Below are 22,125 nucleotides of genomic sequence, written 5' to 3'. Positions count from 1 at the left end.
GTATCATAGCTTCTAAACTATATCTTGTTATGAAATCTGTATTTAATCTCAGAACGATCTCAAAAAATGTATCCCGGTCTGGTTTAAATGTTTGAAAATGATTAACAGTTGAAAAAATTAATTAGAAATTTATAAATGTAATCAAAAATAATGTAATCAGTTACATTACTTTAATAAAGTAATTTAAATAGTTAAACTACTTATTACATTTTAAATGGAGTAACTTGTAATCTGTAACCTATTACATTTCCAAGGTAACCTTCCCAACACTGGCAGCTGTAGCGTGTGCCTTTAGACATGCAAAACACTACACCACATGGTTTTACAGTCAAGCCTTTTTTTCCCTTTCTAGGCAGTGGTAAAGAGTCATATGGTAATTCTTCTGGATGAGTTTTTGATGGCATGCCAGCAGTTTTCTTTTCCGCTGAGTAATTTTCCCAGCTTTCCCTCAATAAAGTGTAATCCTCCTTTCGTCTGGCTTGCTGCGAGCTTAACACTGCCAGAAAGAAAGCAAGAGGGATGTGCACAATATTTTGACATTTATAAATACCATGAATTGGTGAAGAGACGTCTAGTTAAGTGAAGCTCTTTTGGTGGAGAATGCAGCTGTTCAATTATATTGTCAATTGTTTTTATTACAGTTACCTTCAAAATATGCAGGAATTGATAAGAGAGTATATCACTTGAAATACACATAATAAATTAGTCAGATTAAATGTACTCCATTTAATTTAGATTCATGTTTAGTTTATGAAATTTGTGAGCACAAATCTCATTAAATACACACACATCTAAATAAAATGTCAATTTCCTGTTTGGTCAAAATTAGGAATTAAAATGTGTGAATATACAGTAATTTGCTAGTTTGGTCCTATTGGGTACAAAGAAATAAAATTTTGGGTAAAATTGGTAAAAAAAAAAAATAAAAAAAAAAATAAAAAGAACAGTGATCCAAGAGTTTATGATGTATATATTTAAATGTATCACAATTTGTGTTAAAAATGAAACAATTAAAGGTTTGATTATAAATTAGGTAGATGACCTTTTGTAAGTGATAAGTGGTAAAAGGTAATAAAGTGAAATAGTGTAGATTTACTGTACTACAGTACCTACAGTACTATGGCAAAATTGGTCACAGTTTTCATATGTTTTCAGTAGCAAGGTGTGTGTAGATCTCATCTCTGAAGCTGATGTAATAAAATATTTAAGATTTACAAATTGACAAATGTGATATAAGTGGTATATGTTGCTTTCTTAGAGTTAGAGTCTTAGAGTTTCTTAGCCATAAACTGTCTCAAAATTCATTTGAATAAAATGATTCTGTAAACCTGACATTCTCTAAAGAAAGACAATATTTTCAAGTGATGTGATCTCTGACATGAATAGACAGACAAAACAATTACGGAAACATCTGGATGAAAGGATAGAGCAGAGGGAAGTGTTTTTTCACTCCCATGTGTACCCTCACTCTTTCTCTCAGCCCTTCACCTGCTCTTCTCCTGGAGGGCTACAAATGCAGCTGCTGATATGCATGGAGCTCCATAGTTCCCCCTCCTCCATCATCCAGTGGCAGGGGAGGCAGGTTCTCTGTGCCGGCCCGCCGTGATCGATAGGCTAGGGGCCGCTGCGGTTTGGGTGCATAATAGTTAACACTTATCAGGAGGGTCAAGACATTAAAAAGCCCGAACCACTGCTTTTCTGTCACGAGCATCCCCTGAACTACAGGCCACAGAGAGTCCTGGCTGTCTATTTTCTTGTGAGGTCATTTTTTCAACAAATAATACATTATTTCAATTTTCTTGTGAGGTCATTTTTTTAATTATTCAGAGATTATTTGGTTGATAAATAAATAATAATAAAAATAGTCAATCTAAAATGAATTGTTTGAAATGTCAATGTAAGTTGGTTAATTTACTGTATAAAAAAATGGGTATTCATTTTTGAGATAAGTAATTTGTGTTTTTAAACATGAACTTGATAGATGAGGGCTAATGTTATCTAGATGTGAATTTAATTTCTGAAAAAGGGATATCCATTTTTGAGATTTACTAAAGATTACATTTAACAGTGTTATTAAATTGTTTTTAATTTAAACTGTTTTTAAAGATGAACTTGACCAATAGATGGTGACAAATGTAATCTAAATGTAAATATATATAATTTTAATGTGAGCAAGGCAGTGTAATGAAAAAAACATTAACACAAAATCAGTTTTAGGATTAGCATGTGATTTGGACATGCATCTGCCGGAGGGTTTGGGTTCCGTGGTAGCACGTGGTGATTTTCAATCAGAGAATTCAAGAATATATAGTGACAGTCTCTGGAGACTCCAGGGTCACATGGGAGTGTTCTCTATTCTAGTGCTACTCTTGTTACTGTACTGCGATTCACAACAAGAAAAAGCTTATTAATTAAGTCACTGAATAAACAAATATGATTACTTTTGTTTAGAATAAATTTTTTTTAAATACTTATATGGCTGTAAGAGAAAAAAAATTAAGTTTACTTCATCCAAACAAATCCAAAGGTCAAATACCCAAACTCTCACTAGACAGAGACAGAGCACTTGTAACTAAAGGAAACATTAGATAAAGAGAAAGAAAAAGGGAAACGTCCTACAAAAGAGGCACAAAGAGGTAGCTGGGAACTTTGCGGGATTTGCTGGACTGCAAAATTTCCAGTGGAGTGTCTCAGCGGACCGGGTTTTGGGGGGATGTTGTGTCCAGAGGGGATGGGTGTCACTGAGTAATGGCACTATCAGCTTGCCGTTGTGATCCATCATGCATGGCGGCCACGGCCAGCACAGGAATCACAAGCACAGCAACATATCATTACACAAGGTTATCACTGCCCCATTACAAGCCCTGATCAATCTACAATGGGCCCTCCACTCTCTTGTTTTCTTCCCTTCTCTTATTTTATAAAATGATGCAAGTAGTTTAATACTTTACTTTAGTAATTTAGTAGTTTAATATTTCTTATGTTGGAAGGGCAGTTGCAAAGGCTAGGCAAGTTGTTGTCTGGCTTTTACCGACTGATGTTTTAGTCCTCCTTTCACTGCTTCTGAAAGAACAGTGGGTCTCATTCACCAAATTATGTGTGAAATATGCAAATGAATGTTTTCACAAACAAATCATGATTCACTAGTTGTCCTCAGTCAAACTGGCAGCTGAAGGTCTGGACTCCATAGCAGCATTTTTTGGCCAAGGACCACCAAAGAGGCCACCTGACCGACATGTAAAGCTACCAGTCACAGTCGTGTTTTTTGGCATCATGTTTAGGGGCGTGAAAATGTAAAGTTGATGTCCCTGTGATAATAGGCCGGCATGCATCTAATAAATTATTCATTCAAGAACATTGTGCCACTTTACTGCAACAGTTGTGCTGTGAACTTCACATACTGTTGATAATCTAGAGTTTTGTTGATTCTAATAAGCGCTCATTGTCATAGTTGTAAGCATGATGGCTTTCTTCTTCCATGAAGGTGTTTGGCATAACAATGGCTTTATTTACATACGAAAGAACCTGAAGCAGAAGTCTCTCGGAAATCCTGTAGAATTCAACCAGATAACAACTTCAAAAATGCCTGCAATGTTTGCCATTTTGTGTACCATATGCATCAGACGTTCAGCCAATGGTCCTTGGGCGTGATGTCTGAAGCTGAGACTTTAGTCAGGGTTACGCCAAATTTCATTTTTGACAGTGATGAAAACAAGGCTGTGAGGGATAGAAGGACAGTGCGATATGTTGCTAAACAACATACCAATTATTCATCTAAAGAAATGTGTTTCTGGGGGAAAAAAAGCTAAAAAATAAATAAATAAATAAAATAGGCAAAAAAAAAAAAAAAAAAAATGCCATAAAATAATTTTAAAAGTGAGTTGTGAAAATGTACAGCCATTGTAAAGACAGTAAATCTATCCCTCACATCCTTGTGTTCAGGTGAGAGCACGTCTTAAGAGAGCATCATATGTTTGCGGATAGTAATGAAAGACTGTTAAGGATAGGTTGTATAGAAACCTTTTGGGTGTTTTTATGCTCACACTGTCACTCATTTAGAATACTCCAAATTCAACGAGGCTAAGAAAAAATATTATGTGTGTATATATGTGTTGTGAATTAGATGCGAGAAGTATTTTTCCTGAGATGTTCTCTTGTGTGTAAAAACATGATTTTTTATTTGTTCATAGTCAATATTATGCATGATTTACTCTAACTATGCATAGTGTACTCGGAGTGATGACTGCTAATAGTTGTTGACTGGTGAGGTAATAATGGCTTTGAATAGCTCTCTTTGTCCTTTGGGCTGAATGAAGCATTAGAAAAAGTTAATGCAAAGAAAAAAGCCAATGAAATTTGATTTTATATCATTTTCAAAGGAAAGCTCTGGTTTCTCATGCAAATGAAACAACTATAAACGCAAAAACAATTGTTTAGTTTTAATATTTTAAATGAGAAGTAAAGCATTGCTTTATCAGCTTCAGCCTCTCCATATGTAGCTGAGTGCACTTTACAACAAAAGGCAAAAAGTCATTATCTAAAGGGGGTATTATAATTAGCCAAACAATAAAAGTTTATTAATGAACATTAAAATGCAAAATAGTAAAAAGAGATCCTATCAATCAAAGATGACTCCCTTTTTTAGTTTTAATTAGATATTGCAGTTAATGGCATGAGGGGGGAGTTTTGAGCAACTTAATTGCAGTGGTTTAATGGACCAACATCTTTTAAAAGTTGAGGATTCAAAAAAAAAAAAAAGTCATTTATAGAATAATGTCATTTTTATTTCTGCTGCTACTAATAAAAAGTCAAAGTACAGATCCCCCATGCTTTGAAACCAGTGAGGCTTGAGGTTAATTTTCTTGTTGCTTTATTTATTGTAAACAGCCATATGATATTGTTCAATCACTTAGATGCAAAGTTATTTTTTTATGTTATATTGTGGACCTCTTCCCATTGTAATTATGAAACAGAGCAGAGAGGCCATGAGGCAAAAGCAAGCAAAATAAGTTTTCCTTTTACATGAAATTAACCTAGCCAAAATATAAAAATAGTAAAAGTATGTATAGTTTCTTACACTCACTATCTCAACAAATTAGAATATGGTGACATGCCAATCAGCTAATCAACTCAAAACACCTGCAAAGGTTTCATGAGCCTTCAAAATGGTCTCTCAGTTTGATTCACTAGGCTACACAATCATGGGGAAGACTGCTGATCTGACAGTTGTCCAGAAGACAATCATTGACACCCTTCACAAGGAGGGTAAGCCACAAACATTCCTTGCCATAGAAGCTGGCTGTTCACAGAGTGCTGTATCCAAGCATGTTAACAGAAAGTTGTGTGGAAGGAAAAAGTGTGGAAGAAAATGCACAACCAATTGAGAGAACTGCAGCCTTATGAGGATTGTCAAGCAAAATCAATTCAAGAATTTGAGTGAACTTCACAAGGAATGGACTGAGGCTGGGGTCAAGGCATCAAGAGCCACCAAACACAGACGTGTCAAGGAATTTGGCTACAGTTGTCGTATTCCTCTTGTTAAGTCACTCCCGAACCACAGACAACGTCAGAGGCGTCCTACCTGGGCTAAGGAGAAGAAGAACTGGACTGTTGCCCAGTGGTCCAAAGTCCTCTTTTCATATGAGAGCAAGTTTTGTATTTCATTTGAAAACCAAGGTCCTAGAGTCTGGAGGAAGGGTGGAAAAGCTCATAGCCCAAGTTGCTTGAAGTCCAGTGTTAAAGTTTCCACAGTCTGTGATGATTTGGGGTGCAATCTCATCTGTTGGTGTTGGTCCATTGTGTTTTTTTGAAAACCAAAGTCACTGCAGCCATTTACCATTCAATTTTGGAGCACTTCATGCTTCCTTCTGCTGACCAGTGTGTCAATAATGCAAAATGACAGTTAAAGGCAGTTCATCATTGAATTCAGTGATGTCATCATGCAGCTTAGTTCAGTTTAAATAGTATCTGTGCAATAATTTGCAATCAAGTCAACGATATCGCACCAAGTATTGAAAAAATAAAAAGCAAATGAAAATAAACCACATAATTCAAACAAATCAATAAAAACTCTCTAACACATTGTTCTTATGAAGTATTTTAATTTGTTGAGATTTGTGTGAATTGGTGGGTTTTTGTTAAATGTGAGCCAAAATCATCACAATTAAAAGAACCAAAGACTTAAACTACTTCAGTCTGTGTGCACTGAATTTATTTAATACACGACTTTCACAATTTGAGTTAAATTACTTAAAATAAATGAACTTTTCCACGACATTCTAATTTATTGAGATGCACCTGTGTATATATATATATATAATTTTTTTTTTCTTTCTACATTTCATTCCACTCTCAAGCTCCCCATAATTTGGGATTTAAATATTACAAACAGTACATCAGCTCTGGTGAAATGTTGAATTGGACCTAAGGAGCTATTTCAGAAGCAGGGCAAATTCAAATCAGAGCGCTCTACTTTCCATAGCTGGGCAGTAATTAGGACATGATTTGAACTGTCTTTAGCACTTACTTCAGCAGCCAAAAGGTGCTCTCACTAATATGCATTTAAGAAAACTTTCTACATGATTGCTTATCAATCATTCATACATCTGTATAGTTGTTTTCTTAGTAGAGTTTTTTTCCATTCAATAAATGTTTTATATAAAGGTGGAGTAGTAGAAATGTTAGATCTGCCCTCGTGTTGGGCCTCTTTCCAAACATTTGTTTAGGACTCCACAATTTTTATATTTTAGTTAGAAAAACTTATTAGTAATTGAAAATATGTATTTGTTGCTTTTGCTACCTGAACAGACCATTCAAAATGACTTTTGTATTCACAAATAATAATTTAATAAATAATATTTTTTACTAAAAATCAGTTAATGTAGACATGAAGCACAATTAAATGTTGCTTGACTATTTTAAAATATTTTGTAAAGGAAAAAAAAACTAATTTACAATTATGCTGGCACTCATGCACTTGAAAGCACAGTTTTTTTTCCTTTATGCAATTATTTTCCCATATAAATGTGACTATATTTTATAGAACATAGTTATGCTGTGGTATAATTTGTTTATTACAGATGAAGTGCATAGTCTTGAAGGGCACAAGTTTATTTCAAAAGGCACCCCTGATAGCAGCCATAAAAAAGATCCTCCTATAATCGCTCACACAGACTCCCTGATGAGTTCAGGTATGAAGAGAGTCTAAAACCCACTCTTTTGCATTTCCCTCTGTCCTGATTTAGTCTCTTGTCTGGGCTCCCCTACGGCCAGCCCGATTCATCTGTCAAAATCGCACCTTTTTGCAGTCTGCGTCTCCTTTTGTCCCATCTCGGCCTTACACTGCAGGAAAAAAGTAACAAACACAAAGCAATGGAACAAGCACAACACCGGCATGTTCAATCTATTTTTGCCTGTTCTTCCAGCCAGAGCCACAGGCCGCTGCACGTAGCTGCCACAATGTAGACTTTATGTGACACGCGACTCCAGCACACACTCGCTGACTTTCAGCCGCCCTTGTGTGGAGTATAGAGCCAGTTTCAGTTTGCACTATTGTTGAAGAGAGAGAAAAATAAGGTTCAAAGAAATACAAGCATCCATATAGTGAAAGTAGATGATTTTATCCAAAATGAGGTGGATTTAAGCAAGTAATCTGTAATGTAATGAACTAATCATATATTCAGCAAATTTGCATTTTTGTGTTGTAGTTTTACGACAGTTAGTTCCAGTCATTGAATTTGACAGTCTGAGAGGCACACTGCTGAACACCTTATGGCCATTCAGATTATTAGACTGGAACTGTAGTTAAATTAAGGAAAATAGGGAAAAATATACAAATAATAGTATATAATAATATCTGTAAAAATAGATATATAATGACAAATACAGCTGTACTACAGGATGGCTACATGTGTTCAAAGCAGCTGAATTATTATTGATATGAATAATCGTATTTATGCATGTCATAATTTTTTTTATATTTTATTAATGTTGTGTTTATATATAAAACAAGTGAAGTGAAGACACTTCTTACACATGAACCATGTAAACAAAAAAGTTTCCTCATTAAAAGCCATCAAGGTAAAAATACTCTTTTTCTGTGGCTACTTTTTGACAAGTAGAAACTTTAAAATATAGCAGAGTGCAAAGAGCAGAGAGAGAGAGAGAGAGACAGAAAACGAGAGAAAAATAGAGTGAGACGTCATATTGAATCTACGCAAACAGAAACCGAACACAGCAGATATCTGGCCTAAAGCCATGTTACTTGTAGCTGAAGCGTCTGTGTCACTGCTGTGTCCTTGAAGGCTTCAGGTAAAGATGAAGTGCTGGGAGTTATAGCCACCAGAACGATCACAATGTTTTAATGAACAGTCCTGTACGCTGTCACTCAAACTGCAGTCTCAAAAGAACACAATGCTCGCAAATACCCCCATAATCTCATATCACACACTATCAGACACAAATCCAGTCACATTCTTGTGTAAATCGATCTTTAGTGTAAGTGTGTGCTTGATGTATTTAAACATTGTGGCAAATATACAGTAATTAATATAGAATCATCAAATCATTTTAGTTTTTCTTCAGCAAATGGGCAGTGAAAAAAAGTACTTAACCTTCAGGAAATGTTAATCATCAACATGAGGCGGAAAAATACTATCAATGAGTTTTTGCAGCCCTATTTAAAAAAAAAAAAAAACTTTTAGGGCATAAATAATTCTAAATATTTTATGATAATTAATTGCATATCATCAAAATGTTGTTTTGTCAAAATGATGTATGATTTTGGTTGTTTTAGATACAGTCAAGAAGGTCAAGATCTTAGATTCGACATACCAATATTACCATTTTGGCATGTTATAGAGAGACATACAGTAGGAATGATAAATATTAATACAAGAGAGAAATCTGTTATTTGTGCACTTCTTTAAAGAATTTCAAACTGGTTCAAAAGTCTGTGAAAGCTGAAGAATATGAAATAAATCTGTAAGGAGTGAAATTATTTCCTTATGAAATGAATTCTTTGTGAAGCCAGACTTTCAGGAACTCTCTCAATGCAAATGCAGATGCACCAAGACAATGGGCTTTGATCTCCTTGTGGACCAAACAAACAGATAGGAAGATCTGGAAGAAAGACCATTTGCTCTTTGGTACCTTCACCCCTCCTTCCCCCCAGGGCACATAGTCCAGGCAACTAAAAGCTGTTACACTCACATAAAACATTTACTATATCTTCAGGATTCATGATTGTAAACTTTACATGTTTGGTATCATTTTAAAGGTCTTTGTGCGATTGGTAAATTGGTCTCAATTTCACAGTAGTCACTCGTATTATAAGAGAGATTGAAAACTTCTGTAGAATTGTGTTCTGATGTGAAGGGGGTGTGTGTCGCTTTAGGGGTCTGTGAGAATATTTATCTCCAGCCAGGTGTGACCCTGATGTGATCACGGGAACCTAAAAAAAACAGAAGGTCTTTTATGTTTTTACAGCTGATTTGAAGATTATTTGTTGTCTGGTCTGAGTATTTAAGGGAAAGTGACAAAACACTACTGGGCGATTCTGTTGCCAGAAAGCCCGTAGTGTGGAGTGTATTTCATATGCTCCATACTATGTATCTTCCTAAAGTCAGGTATACTATTATGTAATTGTGTTAAACACATTGTGCCTACAGAGCACACTGTATAGTTGTTTGTGCTACTACATGTACACATTGGCTAGTTAAGTTTATTCTCTAAAACACCTGACCCAATATCTATACATTTTATACCATCATTATCAAATTAGCAAAAATGTTACATGTGTGACTGTTAAATTTGCGTGCCTCCTGCATGGATCACTTGGCCGTTCCCAATATGGCTACAGTGTCTTTGTGCAGGAGCAAAGTTGCAACACAGATACAATGTGATTTACAATTACACTATCCTTTCTAAATTGGCTTCTAATTATTTTCATTATGTAATTGGCATGATACAATTTTACCTGACTGATAATAAATTGTTATATTTGATTTATTCTGCATTATTCTTAATTCATTATTACTAGTAGATTAAAGCAAAGGTATTACCTCAAATCTGTGTTCAGGATTGTTCATACGAAAGGTTTAATAGATGGAGCATGGGGCACATCAATTGAGTCCATTTCGATTTCTGACTATCACTGTCTTAAATAAGTTGCAGTTTTCGTAAATATATAAAAAAAACTATACTTTTTGTACGAGTAAGCAGGGCGCGCCCGACTTAAAGGTAGATATTTACCCTGCATCCAATGTTTAAGATCAGACTGACGAGTTTGTGACCGAGAAGAGCATTCAATCGGCCGAAATGTTACTTCTAAAGCGATACCGGGTCCGCAATGAACGAATATATTAAAAGTATGGGATTTTCAGAATACTCAAATATCTAAATTAATAAACAATCGATATCTGTGATCAGCTTTTGATAGAAATATTGGCCAAATTTAATGATCACGTGAAATTGGAGTCAGATTAAAACATGGAGCTAGACTAAAATTCAAACTAAATCCTGATAAATTCAGAAGCGCAAAGAAAAGACCGAATACGCATTAAACCTTCGACCAGGCCGCTGGATTCCGCTTTTTGGGCTGGCGGGTGGATCCTTACAGTTGGTAACCGTCCCTCCATGATCTCCCATCTCCTGTTGGCGAGGGTCTTTTCAGCGCATCATTCAAATGTGCTCCAAAATGATGTTTGAGCTTCTCCTTCCTTTTCTCCAGCTGCTGCGGTAAGATGATTCTTATTTGCCTTTTTAGAAATGTTGAGGGAAAGCTTAGATGCACCCAATATACTTTTGTTGAAAGAGTCGAAATGCTCATTTTAGACCGGAGACCGCAGAAATCCGGTGGGGCTTAAGAATTAGACGAAACCACATGAATGAGTAGATGAGGAATGAAGGCTCTTGAACCAAAATTAAAATTGGAATTAAATCATCCAAATTTTATTCTGGTGCTCAAAAGAGGGCTTTAAATTGCAACCTAAATTCTGATATTGATAATTTCCTGTAACTATTGTTTATTGGCTTTACAGCTATAACTTTGCAACATTTGAAAAGGAAACATTTATGTGCAAAGAAGTTAAGAGAAATTATAATTGGATAAACTAAAAAGATAATTAAATTCTAACTAGAAACTTTTGTATGTCAAAGTGAGGTTGGACAACACATTGCAATGAAATTAAAAATTAGAGAATCTCAAAGGAATCTCTAATCTGGCAAAAAAGCGTCTCAATCCCAGATAACTACTGCTGCCATGCAGAAGTCTCAGTGACTGTGAATAAAAGAGACATTAGTAATTCTAAATCTAAAAAAAACTATAATGCATGTAATGACAATTTTGATGCTACTAAGAGGCTTGTACCCAAGCCTGAGGGTTAAACACATTCAAAGGACATCCACAACCTCTCCTGAGGGAGAATTATTCAAATAGTCAAATTAATCGAATTAAATGTATTGAAAATCTCTCAATAGTAGTAAAATCTTTGATCTCACAATATTTGGCTCAACAACACTGCTTAAAGTTCAGTCTTATAGCTTGTTTTTATTTTAGATTTTACAAAAATTACTACACACTTGTATGATTCTCAGTCTTTGCAGACAGACAAACACAAAGAGACCATAAATCTAAAACAACATGTGTACTTTGCATTTGCTCTGGGTTTGCCCAAACTTTCTCACACTCAAATAGATTCTCAAAAGAATGCAACTAGTGACATCTCAGTTCAGAAACAAAGAAAATTGTTTAGAATTCCACATTGTAGTCACAAAAATCTTTTGATTGAGCAATTATCTGACCCATGCTTACAAATCTAAATGCAAAATTTGGTATTACTTCATGTAGAAATGTTCCACCAGTAATATTCATTATATTTTATTACAGCATGTACAGTACCAGAGTATATAAAAAGTACATTTTTATTCACAAGCCTTGTATTAATGTGACAAATCGCCCTTTGGTAGCCTGACTTCGTCATGCGGGGTTCGGGCTGGCACCCAGGCTAGCCCTTTGGCAGATTTTAGGGTAAATTGATCAGCTTGTTGCGGATTACGGATTCTCATTAAACCGAAAATTACAAACTGCTATTTTTTTTCATCTGGAGGTGCAGAACTTACGTTGTTATATTTGTTGTTTATATTGTTTGACACTGCAATAGTAACATTTTAAACTATTTTTATTAGTACTTGAGGTACATGAGATTTGTGATCCATGATGTGTTTATTGTAAGCCTGTAAATATTTGGCTTATTTTAAGCTTATTCATTAGGGGGAAACAGTTTTCCGTAGACCTGTTGAGCAGTTTTAGTGAGTAACAGATCCAGGTCAGTGGTACGTCCTGCCAGAAAGTCTCATATAGCTCCCCTGGAAGCGATATGGGGAATGCAGGAAGGAGCCATAAATTAATCATTCCTTACCTCAGTGATTGACTACTTTATATGCGCTGGGATGCAAAGACACATTTCTTTGCAATAGAAATGAGGATAGAGTGGTACCCAAGGAAAACATTTCCATTAAAATGTGTAACCTCATGCCACTGGCAGGGAAAGCCTTAGGGATCCTGAGAAAATTTCCCATGCCTTATGAGAGCATATACCAGCAGACGTTGTCATGTTAGTGGTTGGGAAGTATAAGTGCAGCTTTAGTTTTTAGTGTAATGTGTATTCCCAAATTAACATGAGGCTACTTTTTTTTTTTTTTTTTTTTTTTTTTTTTACCTCAGTATATATATATATATATATATATATATATATATATATATTTTAACGTTTTGGTTAATTTTATTAGAATAAAGCTGTCTTGGATTCTACAATGGTGCCTGAGACCTACCTGTCCACTTCGCTCATTTCACCCTTGTCTTTAACTTATATGAACACTCAGTTTTACAAACAGTTTAAGCTATCATCTACTCCCACTGTGGAGGAAACCTTGAAAAGTGCTTGCGGGCAAGATTCTACCTGTAGAGACTGTAGCGTAGATGTGAAAAAGGAGTCGACAGGCCCCAAAACACAGAAAACGGAGGCATTTGTGAATGCGTGAACTCATAAAATGTGACACGAGGACTTAGAGGCCATGATTTTCTCCATCTGATTTGTGTTGTGCGAGTTCATGTGGCATTTAGAAAAAGAGAACATCTCTGGCTTGTCTCTTCACATTGTGTCTGAGCGGGGCCAGCTGCCAGACTGAGGAGGAGTGCGGGGACGAAGGCAGGCGCTCTGTCGGTGACATCCTGTCCACTCCTGTCATCTCGCGCTGGACAGCACCTCAGCCGTGCCACCCTGTTTCCCCAGGCTTGTGTGATCCACCAGGATGCTGGCCTGCTTTAGCCCTTGAGCCCTTCGCTCTGCTCACCCTGCCCAACACCCCCATGTTATCAGGCTGGCAGGAGCCGTCCCTCCCTTTCAGACTTCATTCAGCATAGGGTAGATACCATATGAGTGGACTCTGGGGTCAAGTCTACTTAGACCCTTATTAATACTCTTTCAGAGGGAATATGCATCATCCTGACTTGCTGTCTTGTGCGCTGTGGCAGTAGGTAATCATGCCTTTCTGTGTAATGTAATCTCTAACAAATATTATTTAGAATCTGATTCTAATTAATAATAAGAATAAGAAATTAAGTCTTATTAATTTGCACTGATTTTTTGTAATCCTCCCAACTTAGTTTACAACAAGAAAGCATTCATGCTAACACCAGTCCTAGGCAGTTGTTAACGTGAGTGAGCCCTCATTAAATGTTCAACAAGTGAATGTTACAGCTCTTAATACAAACATATTTAAAATGTATATAATGTATGTATGATTTATTTGTTTTTATTTATATTATAAGCTATATTTCAATTTTGAAATCAATCAGAGATGATCACTAGAATGTTTTTTGCAAAAATGTACTGTCATCCTTCATCCTGAATGATCTTTTCCCTCCTATGACTTTAAAAAATGTAATTAATTTAATAGTTTAGTTACATCTTTTAAAGTTATTTTTTTCACAAGCATGTTATGTGAAGCCTCATTCATATTGTAAAGAAATTGTGTCTGACTGTAGAGACAGTTCAGTAGATGTTGCTGAAAATCAGTCAATCAGTTTCTATTATTTATTTATAGTAGTTGAATGCTAGATTTGCCAGTAGTTTATGATAAATATTATACATATTTTTTCATGACAGTACACATTTTGTGAGAGAATGGAAAAAGCAGAAGGTTACAGCTAAATGTAACTGAATACCTGAGAAAATGCATTTTTTTGGGTGTGTGTGTGTGGGTGTGTGTGTGTGATCTAGCCAGTTGTTTCCCTGTACTCAAAAATCAGTGAAACTGGTTTTAATCTATTGACATTCTAATTGATGTTCTTCTTTGATTGATCATAGCTTCCCGTTGTCGTTTCTGTTGAGTCTATTAAGACATGTTGTACCTGCTCTGCTGGCATGGGCTGTCGAAACACAGAGTGCTTACTCAAACACACTGAGGAGCCCGGGGAGATGGAGAGAGACAGGAGCCGCAGAACCACAGACATGCCAAAGCTCTCGGCACGTGCCAAATCAGTTACATGTCTCCTACTTATCTCTCTCCTCAAATCTGTCTCTCCATCTCTCCTCTGAGATGCTCAATGCCAACCATGCTGCCAGTGCCAGAGTACTGATGCCAAGTAGAAATGACACCGGCTCTCCCCACGGATTGACTTAATTAGACCGGCCTCGTCCCCCACGGTCCTCGTGGCAGCAGGGACAAAGGAAGTTTCTGTCATTTAGGGGGGTGTGTGTGTGTTTGACTATTGCAGATGCTCCAAAGCATCCCGACTCTTTCATTGAGCTCCAGTATCATTAAAATGTCATTGAAAAGTGACATCACTTAATTTTAGCAGCTCCCAAAGCGCTTTTGCATCAGTAACAACCTCGTACGCTGGGACTTACGGGTTATTTTTACACTCTTTCATCAAACAAAGCAGTTCAAAACTAGGGAAAACCTTAAGATTAAGCCTTTGTCCATTGTGATGCCAGTCAATAGGTATTTAATCTTCTCCAGAAACTGTAATGAAGAAGTCGAGTGCCATGTGACCCTTCTGTCTGCTTAGGGCACAGGCTCTATTATCGCCTGGTCCTTGACCTTCACCTATTGGAACACCCTGGATCTTGTCTGACTGTCCTTGGGATATGTGATTTCACCAGACCTGTTAGGAACAGCTAAAGTTCTCCTAAAAATTCCTGTGTGTCAAATTAATTTTGTGCGATGCTCATATAGGGTTCTGTGCAAATGCCTGTACAAAAAGCACTGGTCTTATTTGTATTGCGATAGGATTTAAAGGGATAACAGCCCAAATTATAGGCTTCTGTACTCAAACACAATCAATCTTAGCTTTCACCTGACATGGTTTATTCATGAGCAGGATGCAGATTAGACTTCAGCGAATGTCTTGGGATGGGCTGCAATGTAGATTGCAAAATGATGTCATAGAAATGACAAAATGTGATTGGCAAGCAGTCGCTATGAGACTGTCACCCTTCAGGAATGTGAGATCACTCTAATTGGGGTGTGACATAGACATCTGCATTATCAAACTGTGCGATGACTTCCCCCAGAGCGCCGCGGTGTTTGGTGAGAGTTTGGAGATTGACCGGTGGGATAGCTTCCTCATTTTTAATTGCTCTCAACAAGTGAAGCAAAAGGACTAATTAAAAGATCGTTTGACACACTGGAATTGGCAGCTATTGCACACAATATACTAGTGTTTCACAAGTTGTGTGATTTTTAATAACAGCAGGTTGTCATGACTGACTGATATCTGGTTGGAGCAGGGATATTTAAGCTATTGCTTTTACTGAAATGCTTTATATTTAGATTATACACTAATGTTCAAAAGTTTAGGGTCATTATTTATTTTTTGAAAGAAAGTAATACTTTTATAAAGCAAGGATGCATTATTTTGAGCTAAAGTGATAGTAAAGACATTTATAATGTTACAAAAAATTCAGAAACAACATGAGATTTCATGTCATGCAGTCCAAAATATGCTATTTTTTATCACATGATGATATTCTGCAATATTTGGTATTTTTCTTATTTGTATTTAATAAAATCAAAAATATTGAAGAAATTTTATGTCATCATGTGATGAATGAAATCTATTTATTTTGAAATATTTTATTTAATATATTCTCTTCTGGTGAACCATTTTTTATATTATAATTGTATATATATATATATATATATATATATATATATATATATATATATATATATATATATATATTTTAATATATATATATTTATTATTATTATTATTATTTTTTAACTTTTTTTATTTTTTTTTAATAAATATACCTGGTTACCCAGACTTCATTTTTTTACACATTTCTCCCAGCTTTAATCTTCCTATACATGAAAGATTGCTCTCAGATGTGATGTGTCAAAGTCATTTTTCTGGTAATAAGTTTGTGAGGGTCAGTTTTATTCTTCCTTTTTTATTTTTGCGTGGGATTTAATTAATGAGGCAAAGACTTCTCCATTGTGATCTGAGCAAATGAATAATAAATCAAAAGGGGAGATTTGTCAGGGAAGGAACATCTGTTTCTTACAAGCATTACAACATGACTGGCGCTGGCCTGCGCTGTGGCTGCGTGGAGACGGTAGGAGTCCTGTGCTCTGGAGCCTCTTCATTTGCTGCTCCACTGAAGGTGAACAAGAAGCTTTCTAATGGGTCTGTGATGTTAATAAAAAAAGAAAAGAATGACTGCTGCTCTCCTGCAATTTCACCGGAACCCCTTTTTTGCTTTTGGGTGTCACTGTCCTTAGTCTATGGTTTGTTAGGCAGGGCGCCCATACTGCTGTGTCAGTGCTTTACTAGATGATTAATGTAAGTGAAAGCAATCATAAGGCACGGACAATATGATCTCCTTTTCAGCAGAGTTGAACAGCGTACCAACTGTGTACATAAAGCCAAGCATCCAGGCATACGAGACTTTAGAGGAGGGGTCTCGTGCCGTAAGTCATCATGTCATTAACCTATGCTATTTCTCATTACATGTCTCAGAGGTGCTGTGTTTGAATCATTAGAGAGTGTCTGAATCTTATTGTTAGAGGTTATTCTCAGTTTCTCTCAAACCTGCACTTTATTTTCATGTCCTGCTGAGAGGGAATAAAATGGGTCACTAAAACAAAACATTAAAAATGTGCTTTCATATTACACCAGGCTAAACAGACCCATATGCCATCCGCGGATAATACACCGCATGAGGTGTCACTCTCCGGTTATTACTGAGAAAAGTACAGCTGAGACAGTTATAGTCTAGATTCCTAGGAAACGTATGCTTGAGATGTGCAAGGGCAAAACTCAACCTCACCTAGATGTGAGGATAAAATGTGATTTCTCTACAACTAAATGCGCCACATAACACTTATGTACTTTGGCTGGAAGTCACGGTGGCAGATTGGATTGAAATTCCACGTAATCTTTCCCACACACAAATATGCCACCCACAGACGTCCTCTCAGCCCCACAAGAGATGTGTCGGGCTGTTGTAAAGCCAAATAAATCAGCATTTAGCCCGGGATGTACTCCATTCCTGGAGCGCACGGTTTTACGGCAAGGCCACAGAAGCTAATGTCCCCCAGCTCCCTTTGAAAAAGGCTTCCTCGTTGCCATTCATCAGCTTTCCTAGGGAGCGGGCATTGGTTCCACTCTCTGGTTTAATTGTTAATGCTAATTGCTATTTATTGGCTCAGATGCAAATGATAGGCCAGCCAAAGTGAAATTTTATGATGAGTGAACTCCCCCTTTCGCACAAATTGAAAAAGTGAAACAAGAAGAAGATGAAATGAGGCGAGGAGGGTCTTAATGACAGCTTTTTAATGGGGAAGGCAAAATTAAGACTGATTTACACGGCCGGATCCCCTGTTTTCCCTCATCAGCCCATTTGGCAAGAAAAATGGAAAAGTAATTGTTTGGCTTTTTTGACGCAAGACCTCAAAGCGTTATTTATTGACTGAAATTAATTGATGTTTATCCTATATTCACACGGAACATGCTCCATCAGCGTTATGAAGTTCAGCACCTCATTTCGCCACCTGCAATTTGCTCTGGAGGAGGGTGGAGGCACTTTGAGTTCTTCTGAAGCATGCCCTCCTTTCCTAGCTGAGGTGGCTTGATACTGACCGTAAAGACGTACAGAGTGTATTATGCCTTTTCAGTGCCCTGCCTCAGCTTGATACTTCATATTTGGATTTGGTTCTTCAAGTGTGGGCACTTTTGGCAGTGTGGAATTTTAGAAAACAAACTCTCTTAAAACACACTTTTCACACTTTTAAAAGTTGCATTTTTATTAGTAAATATATCACAACTTAAAACTGTCATGAACATTTCCAACACATCTCAAATAATGTTTGTGGTTAATTGCATACCATGATAACATGATGGTGGTGGAAATTAAATTTTTTAATTAAAATAGTCTTAGATATTTAAATTAGTTTTTTTGTTTTTTTTGTTTTTGTGTATAACATCGTTTTCATCTCAAATATGTTTTGATAGTAACTGTATTGGGGCAAACTTGTGGGTTGTGATGGAAATGATTTTACAACTGATTGACAGTTATATTTTGTGTAAAAAATTGTCCAAGTTTAATTCAGGTTTTGTTTAGATTATTATAGCATTTAATACTTTTGTGATGGATTATCATAGTTTTAAAATATATGAAGTAGTTGTTTTTTCTATTATTTTTATTTTTCCTCACTTGTTTGAGACGCACACTTGAGTCAAATAGATTTAACAATGTCCTTTAAAGTTATAACTGTAAGTGCAATCCATAATTGCTTACAGGTTAGTTAGTACTGCAAGTGATTTTAATCAATATAACACCATGTATTTACAATGCAAGACAAATAGCTCAGTTTAAAATATTAGAAATGGCATTAAATCTTAAGTAACTCTCTATAGAGAATTTTATCTGTCTAAAAATTGTATTCTTTTTCTGTAATGAATGGGATTTGTGGTCATTTTGCCTTCAGCCTAATGATTGGAGATGTCAAGCTACCAAATTCCAAGCCTCACTAATCACAGTGATTTAATCTTTCATTTCCCATTGCCAAATGTGAGGATTGCATCTCCAGGGAAGCCCACTCTGGGATGTGATCACAAATGCCCAATGGTTCAAGCATGCAAACACAATGAAGCAATGAAAATGCAAACACACACAAGTGAAAAGCAATTTTTGTTAAAGGCAAGCCACACTGACCTTCCATATTCTAGCTCTAACCCTCACAATCCCGTCAGCTGTTACCGCTGTCTGTTTATCATCTTTCCCTATCTCACCTTTCTGAAAGATTAAAATATTCTCTGCACTGCTGCCAGTTGTACGCCTTGCCAATTAATATTCAATCCAATCACGTGGTGCCTATAAAGGCCTCTGATTTAGATCATGTGATCTAGGGAGGTTAATGCAGTTAGAGTTATTTCACAGTCCATTAAGAAGCTTATGTTGACCTCGTGACCTCTGAGCCAACAACACTGAAGCCATTATCATCACAATGGAATAGCTGCCGGTCCAGTTGAAATGACAATGGGCCCAGGAAATCCCACGTTAGCACTTAGCAATGGTGAAAAGGCAGACACCCCTTTTCCTCTCTTCTGTCTTTTTCTGCTTTCAGGTTTAGTTATTAATATAGCCAAACTGTAATTTGCATCAACATTTAAAAGGCAAAATGAAGGACAATAAAATGGAAAGCAAAGTGATGAAAAGTGCTGACGTTTGGGGATTTTGCATCATTTGATTCCATTAGGTGGAAAGCAAATGCTGGTAACGGTTCTACGTGACTGAGTGTGTGAATGTGACAGGATGGGAAATTTGGTGGAGAAATCTAGAGGCAGATGAAGTTATCATGTTCAGTATTAATGTGTAAACATTAATACTGATTATATATATATTCGCAGGCTTTGTAATTTATTTACATTTAGTATATTTCAATTTATAATTATTGAATATTAATTTTAAACAAAATTAATTAATAACAAATAACAATGAGCAATACATTTGTTACAGTGTTTATTAATATTTAACATAAAACAGCTAAAAATACAGTTGTTCATTGTTAGCTCACATTTCCTCAGGTCCATTAAATAATATTAACAGATACCATTTTGATATTAATTGTTAGTAAATTTTGAAATGAACATTAACTAGGTATTTTTCATTGTTAATTCATGTTAACTAATATAAATAACTGATGTTAACAAATGGAACCTTATTGTGAAGTGTTACCAATATTTTTTAAGTTATATTTAAATGTTTCAATATTTATTTATTTATTAAGTTTGTTTGTTTGTTATGGTTCTGCATAATATATAGCATTGATTTACTGTAAGGTATGGAAAATTATATTGCATCAAGTTCCGCTTTTTTAATGTTTTCCTGTACAGAAAGAATGTGTATAATATCTTTTCAGTCGAGCACTAATGTAAGTGTATGACTAAAGATCTCGTTGTGACAATTTTGCATGAGACGCCGTGTTGGTAAAGGAGGGTGATTAAGTTGACAAAGTAATTTGAGGTTAATTAGAATAACAGCTATTATGACATTGTGGACATGCATTTATTTATTTCCTTAGAGCTGAGCCAGTCATTATAACCTTCACCTTGGCCTGCCATCCACACCTTTGTACAGCTATTGATTGGCAGCTGGTTTAACGCCATAGATGTTGCTAACAAGACAGGGGAAGCAGTTCATATGTATTTCAGCACAACGGGGAAGCAAGCATGTACAGCCTCATGCAGCGTTCGGCCCGGTGCAAACAGCGTCAGCACAAATGAGTCCGGTATTAGAACCTACCATATTTAACCTGAAAAGGGGGAAAAAAAGAAAAGACATTAACAAACTTAGACTGACCCTGACCAACCTTTCTAGCTGCAAACCTGCCCCCTTCTCAATCCCCAGAGGCCTGGCTGCCCCCTCAAACCCCAGCAGAACTGCTACATCCTCTCTCCCCTTCACCTCCTCCTTGGAGGTCTGCACTTCCACCAAAACGGTGCGAGATGTTTGGGGTGGGGAGAGAACTGCACGACAGTGAAATTGATATCCCTCCCTGTCCTCTTAACCAGGCAATATGTTGCCTTTCTGGGACTTCAATGTGATTGATGGGAGGGGCGAGCAGCAGGAGGGACCCCTGCTTTAATCAAACCCACCACCCTCAACAAATTGGACAGTGGTGGACTAACAAGTCAGTTACTAAGAACGCTCCCTCAACTCCAGCTCCTATAAACCCCCTTCTCCTCTTCCCCTGCCTAAAAGTTCTCCTTGGAAAAACTCCTTTGGCAGAGAGGATGGTGGGGAGGGTGAGTACGAAAGACGAGAGGGAGAAAGCATGAGTAAGCTTTAGAACAAGAAAAAAGATGGCAGCAAGAGAGAGGAATCCGCTACACAGGAGACATTTGTCCTGAAACCTCAACAAAATATTAAAGGGATATTTCAACAAAAAATTTACATTGTGTCATTATTTACTCACCCTCATGTCCAAACCGGTTCCAAACATGTTCTAAACCTGTATGACTTTGTTACTTTGTTGTATGTACACACACACACACACACACACACACACACACACACACACACAGACAGACAGACAGACAGACAGACAGTGAAAGTGAATAACAAAAAGGAAGGTGAATATTAAGCATATTCTATATTTGCAATCGATTCTAAAAATAATTACAGTATTATGTAGATAGAGAGATATAAGTATGTTTCAAATGCTTAAAATTAATTGAAATATATAACTTGATGATGTTTGTATTCCCAGCATGCACCATGGCTTGAAAAATTGAATCATTTATTTACAATGATACAATTTAGCAAACTTTAAATATTGAGATTAAATTGCTTTATTTAATATATAAAACACACATTAAAGCTTACTTCAAAAAATACTTTAATTGTCATTTTCTCTGTGTTTTCCAGAATAAAAACAAAAACATATAGGTTTGGAATGATATGAGAGTGAGTAGATGACAAAATGTTATTTTCTGAGTGAACTATGCCTTTAGCAAAGTCTTTCATATTTATATTATAAAAGACTTTGCTAATTTTTATTATTATTATTATTATTATTTTTAATCATGATGAACCTTCCCTCCCAAATGAC

Source organism: Cyprinus carpio, chromosome A17 (genome assembly GCF_018340385.1).
Source record: "Cyprinus carpio isolate SPL01 chromosome A17, ASM1834038v1, whole genome shotgun sequence".
Taxonomy (NCBI): domain Eukaryota; kingdom Metazoa; phylum Chordata; class Actinopteri; order Cypriniformes; family Cyprinidae; genus Cyprinus; species Cyprinus carpio.
This window is presented reverse-complemented; position numbering follows the sequence as displayed.